The following is a 10,268-nucleotide window of genomic DNA, read 5'->3' as shown; positions in this document are numbered from 1 at the left end:
TCCGGCCCAACCATTTTTAGAACCTTAACGGACAGAATCCCTAATTTCACCATTTTTCACCTTCTTCAACCTCTCCAAACCCATTTTCTCTTTCTCCCAACTCTACCAAAGTTCACGAAAAATCTCAACTTTCTCATTTTAACTCCAAGCCATTACAATTTCCAAACTTCACTCAACCATCTCTCCACCAAAAACTCACTAAAACTCCATATTTCACTTCCTTTCCACAAATAACCATTTTCCTCTTCAATCACCATTAATGGTCGGAATGGAGTTCAACAACATCATTCTTCGTGGAGGAAAACTCTGAGAGTGACAAAACAAGATTTTACAAAAATTACAATCTCGGGAGATCCTCGCTACCAGGTATGTAGACGAAGATTGCTTGTACACTTTAGGAACATAACATAGTGTTTTCCACATGCTTGATACTTTAGGATTACACGATATTTTTGCAAGGAATGCCTTACAGTGAGGGTGCCATCTGTGAGACACCCTTAGATGTTGAATGGGCACTCAAAGCATTTACTTTTGGGAATAGATTATCAAATGTGGTTATGACTTCCTTTGAAGTAATTTTAGCCTCTAATATTCATAACCCAACCATATGTATTTTTCGATACCTTTTGGCATGTACTATATTTTGTCGGGAGAATTATAACAATGTAAATGCCCAAGAATTTCTATTTTTACAGGGTTGGCTCACCAATAGAAGGATCAATCTTGTTCCTTTTATGTTGGCCCATATGTCTGCCATTCTTAAAAAGGGAGGAACCATCTCTTTCAGTGGTTTGATTACTTCCATTGCTAGAGCGTTAAATCTCAACACTGAGTTAGCCACCTTTGAACCACTCCCTCACCGCACCATTAACTTAAATTTTTTGAAAGATATGAAATTATGCAAGGTGCGACGAGCAAGTGGTTTTCGCCTCATGATACATGGTGTAGCTATACCCAGTGTTGTATTACCTTGCTCTCAACGTAAAAATGTGCGACATGCAAGGAACTGGACGTATGATCTTGATGCTTCACCCTTTACCGGTCCTTTGCCACCTAACATTCCTATGGACGATGAGCAAGGGACCGATGATGAGTATGACCGGCGCGACCAGTCACCTGCTCATGATATTCCTAATGCTTCACCTGCACACTGCACCTTCTTCCTCTGACCATTTTGCAAGTACCACTCCCGGTTTTTACAACACCGAGGAGATGTGGCGCGAGCACCTGGCTCGTGAGGAAAGGTGTGACACCCTTCTAAATACCATAAACCAACAACTGACAGATAATATGAGTTTTATGGTAGCTTTCCAACAGCGTAGTGAGCAAGCACATCAGACTATCACTAAGTCCTTACTTGCGATCACTAATGAGCAGCATCGTCAGCGACAGGCTAATGAGCGTCACTTTGCACTTTTCGAGGCAACCCAAGGGTCTCTCTTAGGTCGCTCTCAGTAGCTGCAGGAAGGACTTGGTGCTCGTTGCAGACGTTGTCGACCCAGGCATCCTGACCAGGGTGGTAACGGTGATGGTACCGGTGATCATCCCTAGTTCTCTCTCTCTCTCTCTTCCAGGTTACTCCTACCCTATCTCATATCTAAACATTGAGGATAATGTTCGGTTTAAGTGTGGGAGGAGATTTTTATCGCTTTTTATCGCTTTCCTTTATTTTTATTGCTTTTTATCGTTTTCCTATATTTTTCGTATGTTTTATGTGTTTTAGTTGTTTTCTTTTCCTTTCAATGAAATAACATGTGTCTGATGAGTCATCTGTGTAGTGTAGCCGTATTTCTCCCATTTCTTTAAACTTACCAAAAACAAAATTGAACAAAAAAAACAGTGCATCTTGAATATTCAGGCTATAAGACAGGTTTGTGACGGGATGTAAAAGACTTGGGAAAACTTTCTCTAAAAATCAATATTGTCTTAACACCGTATGCTTCATGATTATAAGAGTCAATCCCGATACCCCATATGTTGTGGCCCTAGTTTTTGTTCCGAATAAGTCCTTAAGTAGTTTATCCTTACAGTCAACTCCGGCTTAAGCATGCTCTATGTAAGGGACCGATGAAAATAAGTGAATGATCATAAAAATTCTTGCTTTGTTCTCAAGTCATATGAAAATCCGGGCTAGGTAACTCTCACACGGTCAATTAACCCAGCAAAATAAAGACATATGCGAAACATGCAGAAGAAAAATAATATATATATATATATATATATATATATATATATATATATATATATATATATATATATATATATATATATATATATATAAGCCTATTTGTTGGTTGGTTCAGAGGTATCTGGTGCTGAACTTGGTAGGGTGGATTATGATCCAATCCCCCACAACTGCAAATTGGGTTAAAATAAAGGGGTTACACCAACTTATGTACCAGAGCCCCATGCTTAGAAAAATAAAAAATAAGCCTATTATTGGTTGGCTCAGAGGTATCTGGTGCTGAACTTGGTAGGGTGGATTACGATCCAATCCCCCACAACTGCAAATTGGGTTAAATAAAGGGGTTACACCAACTTATGTACCAGAGCCCATGCTTAAGATCATAATCACTAACCGGTCACTTTACTATGAGTTTGTACGGATAACATGCATAATGTGATTGCACCTGAATGAAAAGGACTTTAAGAAAACTAAAAGAAGGCCTAGGTATGGTGGGGTAATGTGGATTGATTTGTATAGGAACGAAGCCTACGACCGCATTTGCGGGAAGTGTCACTTCAATATCCTTAGTTCGATTTGTTAGTACCTATCGATACATTTCTTGAATGAACTCATAAGTCTTCTTACCTTGAATTTACTCTAGTTGATATTGTTTTTCTTGCATAAACTATAAAGAGTTTTGCTTGAGGACAAGCAAAGGTTTAAGTGTGGGAGAATTTGATCACATTGAATTACACCGTGTTTTTTACTCGGATTTCACATGTTTATTATGACTTTATTATCATTTTATTTGTATTATGCTCTCTTTTATGTTGTTTTCGGATATTTAGCTCTTTCGGACTCTTTTGGAAGAAACGAAGCAAAAAGACCTAAAATTAGTGTTTTTCGGCGAATATTGTACACATGGCATTGCACATGGCGGCCGCTATAGGAGAAACCATGACTCATCAGCCCTCAACCAGGAGGTAATCCCTACACTCCCCTGATCTTTCCCATTTCCACACATGGCGGGCGCCATAAAGGGATGGAGGGCGCCACCTTTGTATTCCACGTTCCCACTAAGGAGAAGTTGAGTGGAACCATGGTCCTTGCAAGCTGCTGAAATCCTCTATAAATAGTTTGTTCCATTTCATTTTCAAATCATCCAACTTAGTTTACAACACTAAGACTATATTCTTCATCTATAAAAGCGGTAATCCGTCACATCGGGGGGTTATCGCACCTTAGTAAGATTGAGTTGGGTCACTTTGAGTTGCTGTCGTCTTTATCTTCAGAGTCGGAGGTTTATTTTCCTTGTACCAGATTTAAAGCCTCCGTTGGAGCAGGTTCTTATTTATCGCTTTATTTTATTTAAATTCCATCTCGCTTTATTTTCTTTATTATCCGTCTCGCTTTACTTTATTTAATTTCTGTCTATGCTTAACTTTATTTAATTTCTGTCGACACTTTACTTTATTTATTTTACACGCTTTACTCGTTCTTTACACCTCACATTCTAAAATAACTTTTCATCATGATCAATATCTTTGTGTTTGTTGGTATTACCATGTCTGACTAAATCTTTTAATGGTTAGAATGTAAGGATCGCGGTTAAAGAGATGTTTCACATATTAAATCTGTAGAAATACTTTAAAGGTTGTTTTGATTTTTAATTTGAGCTTTTTGAAACAAACTTGGTTAGTTTTAACTATTCAAGGAGTGCGAAAGCACCCTTGCTTAGTTAACTAGGAATTTTTATCACATTAAGGAAAAACTATTTTTGAAAATGTTTTCGGACGCGTTCATAGATTTGAAATCAGGAAACTCCTTGGGTACAACTTTCAAATTAAAATCACTTTTCAACTAAGTTTATGAGTCTTATTTCTTAAAAATAAGTTTACTACTTTAACATTCTGCGCATCTTTTATAAGTGACACTAAGAGGCCTTAATTTAAGGCTAAACTTGGTTCTGAATACACGAAAGCGACAGTTCCTGTTAAATGGACTCTTTTCAGGAGTAGAAAATATTGCCTCATAAGTAGTTCTATTTAGACAATCGAAACATCACCTAACTAACGTGAAATACATTCAACCTGTCTTTACTTGCATTTATTATTTACCGTTATTTTGCAACATCAATATCTCTTTTATACCTCCTTATATAAACATGGTAACGATAGTAATCGATAGAATGACAACTTGGTCTCTGTGGGATCGATATTCTTTTATATTACTTTGACGCGATTCATGCACTTGCGAATTCACCGATCAGTTAGCGGGACCAGTCCCGTATTCATCAGATAAGGCTGTATCAAATCAGTATAATGCTACAATGATAAAGAATGGTCAAGAGGTCCCGTTACCTACGACTAGTTCAGTATTGTGCATTGCTGATGTTACGAAGGTGACCCGCCGTGGTCGAGTGTTTGGGTCGTTGGTCCCAGAAAACAAAGAGGAATTAATTGTTGGTAAGAAGGTGGAAGTGCCTAATGTAGAACCAGTTGGTTGTTCAAAGGATAAGTCTGGTGAATCCAGCAACTTGAAAGCCTATGATGATGATGAGGTACTCCGATTGATAAAGAGGAGTGAATTTAATATGGGTGAGCAATTGCCCTAGACTCCTTCAAAAATCTTAGTGTTATCTCTGCTTTTGAACTCTGAAGCGCACAGAGAAGCACTTCAAAGAGTTCTTGGACAAGCATACATAGAGCATGATGTTACTGTGGATGAGTTTGATCATATCATGGCTAAGATCACTTCATGCAATAATCTGAGCTTCTGCGACGAAGAACTCACTGAGGAGGGAAGAAATTATAACCTGGCTTTGCAAATTTCAATGAGTTGTAAGGAAAATGCTTTGTCAAATGTGCTTCCGAAGTCAACTTTGTCAAAGTTATCTTACCAAGGAGCTCCCATGAGGTATAGTGGGGTAATTGTCAAAGACTTTGATGCCTCGCGCAAAACGGTTATTGGCGAAGTGGACCTTCAATTTAAGATAGGTCCGAGTGATTTTGAGATTAATTTTCAAGTAATGGATATCCACCCGGCCTACAACTATTTATTGGGAAGGCCATGGATTCATGAGGCAGGGGCTGTTACCTCCACTTTGAACCAGAAGCTCAAATTTGTAAAGAATGGAAAGCTATTGATTGTGGGAGGAGAGAAGGTGTTGTTGGTTAGCCATCTGTCATCTTTCTCATATGTTGAAGCTGGGGATGAGGTTGGGACTCCATTCCAAGCCTTATCAATTGCTGCTGAGAAGAGAGTTGGGGCACCTATGTCCTCGCTGAAAGATGCTCAGAAGATTGTTGAAGAAGGTACCGTTGATCAATGGGGGCGCATGGTAGAGGTCTCCGACAATAAAGGAAGAACAGGTTTGGGGTTCCAAAAAGGCTCATCAGCTGTTAGATCTAAATATATGCAACTTAGCTTCCGTAGCGGAGGGTTCATTCATGGCAATGAACAACACTTAGTTGCTGTGCTAAAGGATGCAACAATTGGATTGTCGTTGATATTCCTAATATTTTGCATCAATCTAAGTAATTTCTTTTATATTTTTTAAAATCTTTCTCCTATGCCTAAGGGAGAAGTGAACATTGTTGGGGCATTTTAAATTGATCATCAATAAAATTAACTCTATTCATCCACATCTTTGATGTTTATTTTTACTTTTTGCTTTATTCTGAAAAATGGTAATCATAAAAAACATAATTAAATAATATAATTGTCCATCTGCATAATATTGGGTCACAAATTCACTTCTCTAAAATCAAAATATCAAATCATTATGCAGGTTGGTTCCTAACCCCATTGAATACAATGATCCTTCTCCTCCTCCAAATTTTGAATTCTCTGTGTTTGAGTGTAGCGAGGTTTTCGTTACCTTTAGGTTTATTGACTAAACCAAAAGTCAACATAAAATTCGAGTCGCCACCGCACTTTTATTTGTCCAAAGGAAAGGCTAAAAAGCGAACAAAACCCAAGTAAGAAGTTTTTCAAATCAAAAACTAATTAAAAATATGTGTTGTAGGTTGGTTATGAAATGGGAAGGTTTTCCGCACCCAAAACATCCTTAGTACTCTAAGGGAACCCTTTTTGCAAATATGTGTTGTAGGATGGTATTTGTGAAAATATTTGAGCAAAAGATTAGAGGGATAAGAAGAGAATATATTATATTTACAAATTTTGTTGTTTGAATGGATGAACCCATTGGCTACGTACCATCAAAAAGGAGGATCAAAACCTCGTAGTTCTTGGTAAAAATTTCAAAGATTGGTGAATTAATTTTAATCAAAAGCCTTAAGGTCTTTTGTTATCAAAGGGAGAAAACTCAACCTAAACCAAGAATCCACCATGTGAGGAAGGCTTCAACATGCTAGTGAGGGGTTAACCCTATAATAAGCATGGAAAACTTATAATCCAACACAAAGGATGATGTGAGATTTATATCAACCATTATGATAACTCAAACCCATGACTAATGGTTTTGAAAAGGTTTTAACAACTGGCCATTAGAACCACAAGAAAACAACTTGAAATGGGTTATATTTACAAGTTAAGTTTATTTGCAAAATGAGGTCAAAGTTGGATTAAAGTTTATTTACAATGAGTACTTATGAAAAGAGTTTTGAAAAGACAAAGGCCTAAGGCCTAGGTTTCTAGTTTTAAATAAAGTCAATGTTTTGAAAATGATTTTTGGCTTGGTTAGAGTGGGGAGAAGAGAGAAGGGATATTCCTAAAGCATACAAAGATAAAAGGGGAGAGATAACCCTCGGAGTTCCTTTTATTGGAGTCATAGAAATGACTCAAAATTCTCATGTCCTTTGGATTTAGCACACAAAACAAGCAATCAATAATTTGAATTGAAGCTCCTAGGATCTCCATTTGGCTTGGCTCTTGACTTGGTTACTTATGACAATGGTCCTCTTTTCACAATCTTATGATGAGGTCCCTATCACACAAAAGCACACATCAAAAATCTCATAACACAATAAAGGGAATGGATAAAGAATAAGTTTGAGGAGGAGTCCTTTAGGGTCAACTTTGAATTTTAGCATTCTAAAGGCATGAGGCCTAGTTGCTCTTCAACATATTTTGCATTCTAAAGGCATGACGCCTAGTTGCTCTTGAACTCTTTTAAGCATGGGTGAATCCTAATTCTAAGTCCTTTCTCCTTTTGCATTTTGGTTCACATCAAAACAAACACAAACAACACAACATAACAATATATTTATATACAATAATGGGCTCAAATGAGCAAAAGAAAAATGACATAAACATAAAATATGTGCTCAAGTGAGCAAAGATGAAAATCAAGATGAATAATGAGCAAGAAATAAATGACATTAAAAGTAAATGACAAGAATTTAAAAACTAAAATTAATGTTAGTAGTTAGTAGAGTTATGTTAGCTTGTCATAAGACAATGTAGTGTTATGTTAAGCAATCATAAGTGGACTAATGTAGTAGCCACACCTATCTGAGACCGGTCAATAAGAATATAGGCAAAGAACACAAGTTAGAGGTCATGACTAGTAAGCCAAGCTCCATAAACTTGACATGCAAAACAAAAAGGGAAGGGCCTTGTATTGACTATTGGTTATTTGCTTGACTAAAAAGTAACCTATCTTTGACACTAAATAACTCACTTGATCATGGATCAAATTGAGTTTGATTTGGATCAAAGAAGGTTAAACTTCTTATTTGTCAAGACCAACCTCAATACTTTAACTCATTGGCCAATTGAGGGAAGAAAGGGATGAAGATGAAAGGGAGGGGGTAAGAAGACAACAACCACAAGATCCTTAAGGGATAACTCATCAGTGATTAAATTCATTCATCTTTCTAGGTGATGATCCTTAAGGATTTTCAAACCATAAGATCCAATGAATTTGATCAAAGTTGAATCAGTTCAACCTTGATCAACACCAAACAGAAGAAGAATCAATATAATAAGTTAGGAAGTAAGTAATATTTTTTGGGTATTTTTTGAATTAAAAGAAAATACAAATAAAAAATAAACAAACAAAGTTGAACCTCAAATTCAATTCAAAACAATTACAATGAGTCCAATCAAATTCTCATAGGTTCAACATAGTGAAACAAACTTTGACTAATTTTCTCACAAATTTTTAAAGTCAGAAAGTAATTAAAATAAAATAAAAACAACCAAAAATAGCATAATATGAATTAAAATCTCAAATAATCTCAAAACAAACTAGAAATTGTTGAGACTATTTTTCATTAACTTATCATGATCCATAGATGCTATGAAAATATTTTTGCATTTTTTAAAAGTCAAAAAGTATTTAAAAAAGGATTAAAATCATTAAAAAAACAAATAATTCATGAAAAATATCAAATGAAGTCACAAAAATAATTAAAAATCATAATATGAAACTAGATTTTTTTTGAAATTTTTTAGAGTTGGTCTCATATTTTTATGACCTCAAATGAATTTTTAATGAATTATTGAAAATGAAATGAATTAAAAGAAATAAAAGTGAAAATGAAAATGAACGAAAAATGTTGAGCCACTAGATCCAATTCATTAATTGACGTGGCAGTGGTGCACGGTCTGGATATGAGGACACACGATACACTTAAGTCAACAGCGCCACATAACGAATTAAAACGAGTAATTAAGACGGACGTGTAAGATTATATCGTGAAAGGGAGATCCAAGGGCCAGGGATCAGAACACGTGGTGGTGGTGGTGGAAACCACCGTCTTCTCCGATTAACCACACAAACTCCGGCCAAATTTGCAGGAAAACAAACCACAACGAAAATGAAAAACAAGGACATGGAAATGAAGCTCGTGTGATGTCGATTATCACTGTACCATTAGATTCCTCTCATTCTTCCTATATTGAGAAAAAGATGAAGAAGAAAATCATGGTGTCGACACGAATTGTTCATGAAATGGAAAATTGAATGCACTAAAAGCTTGCCTCAAGTATGAGGACTTCAGAGAACGACAAAAACACAAGAAAACTACATTGAATTATGAGTTTCAGATCAAACAGTTTGAGTTGATACCTTCAAATTGGTGAGTTTCCGGCCACAAATTCTTCAAACTTCTTGCTCCTCTTTGATATCTGAATGTAGGGAAGGTGATTGGCTAAGCAATTTGGCTTTGAAATTCAACTGATGTTACTGAATTTCAAGCTCGAAAATGTGAAGAATAGTGAATGATTCCGTTGGTGAGGGTTATGGGTTCAGTTCTGCAGCATAATGGATCCATAAAAGGTTGTGAAATGAAGCTCATGAGGCCCTTATTTATAGCTGAATGTATCTGAATTCACACTTTGCTCATGTGCATGGGATTTGAATTTTTGAGTGCATGGGCCTTTGTGGACGCGTGGGAGGCCCATGAATGGCTGAAGAAGCTTGTTGAGATCAAATGGCAGGCATGTGGTCGTGCACTTGGAATAGAAAAGACTTGCATTTCATGTTTTAACATAAAATATCAAAAATGGACATAAATCAAAAGAAATTTGAATCTCCCAAATGGTAGATCCAAAAGACTATTGTGAGTAATGGTTGGAAAGCTCTTGAAATAAAGAATAAAAGTCATGTTGGGAAAAAAAACCATTTGACATGTTCAAATTGATCAATGCTGGCTTGGAGAATTCATGTATAAAACATGTTCAAATCTCTTGGAAAAAGTTCACCAAAAGTATGCTTGATCAAACCCCTCTTTCGTCATGATAAAAGCTTCAAATGAAAAATTCTCCAACATCAAAGTTATAGATCTTTTCAAGATGGTAAATCTAGACTCAAAGTTTGCATCATTTGTATTTTCTATGAGAAATTTTATGGACATTTTAAGTTGGGTACTTTTTCATATTCAATGAATTAGGTCCAAAATTACCTATAATGTTTTGCAATATCACATGTATTTTATTTAGGATAATGAAATTTTGTACAAAATAAAATTTGAATTAGACATCTCAAGATTTCCAATGCCTTTGGTCTCACCTCAAGATCATAAAAATTAAGGAAGTTATGCCCTTGGTAAGTTGACCCAAAATTAGGGTTTCAATCAAAATGACCTATAATGTTTTGAAATGAATGATGATCTTAAAAGCTTCAAATCGATTT

Source organism: Lathyrus oleraceus, chromosome 6 (genome assembly GCF_024323335.1).
Source record: "Lathyrus oleraceus cultivar Zhongwan6 chromosome 6, CAAS_Psat_ZW6_1.0, whole genome shotgun sequence".
In the NCBI taxonomy this organism is placed as follows: Eukaryota; Viridiplantae; Streptophyta; class Magnoliopsida; order Fabales; family Fabaceae; genus Lathyrus; species Lathyrus oleraceus.
This window is presented reverse-complemented; position numbering follows the sequence as displayed.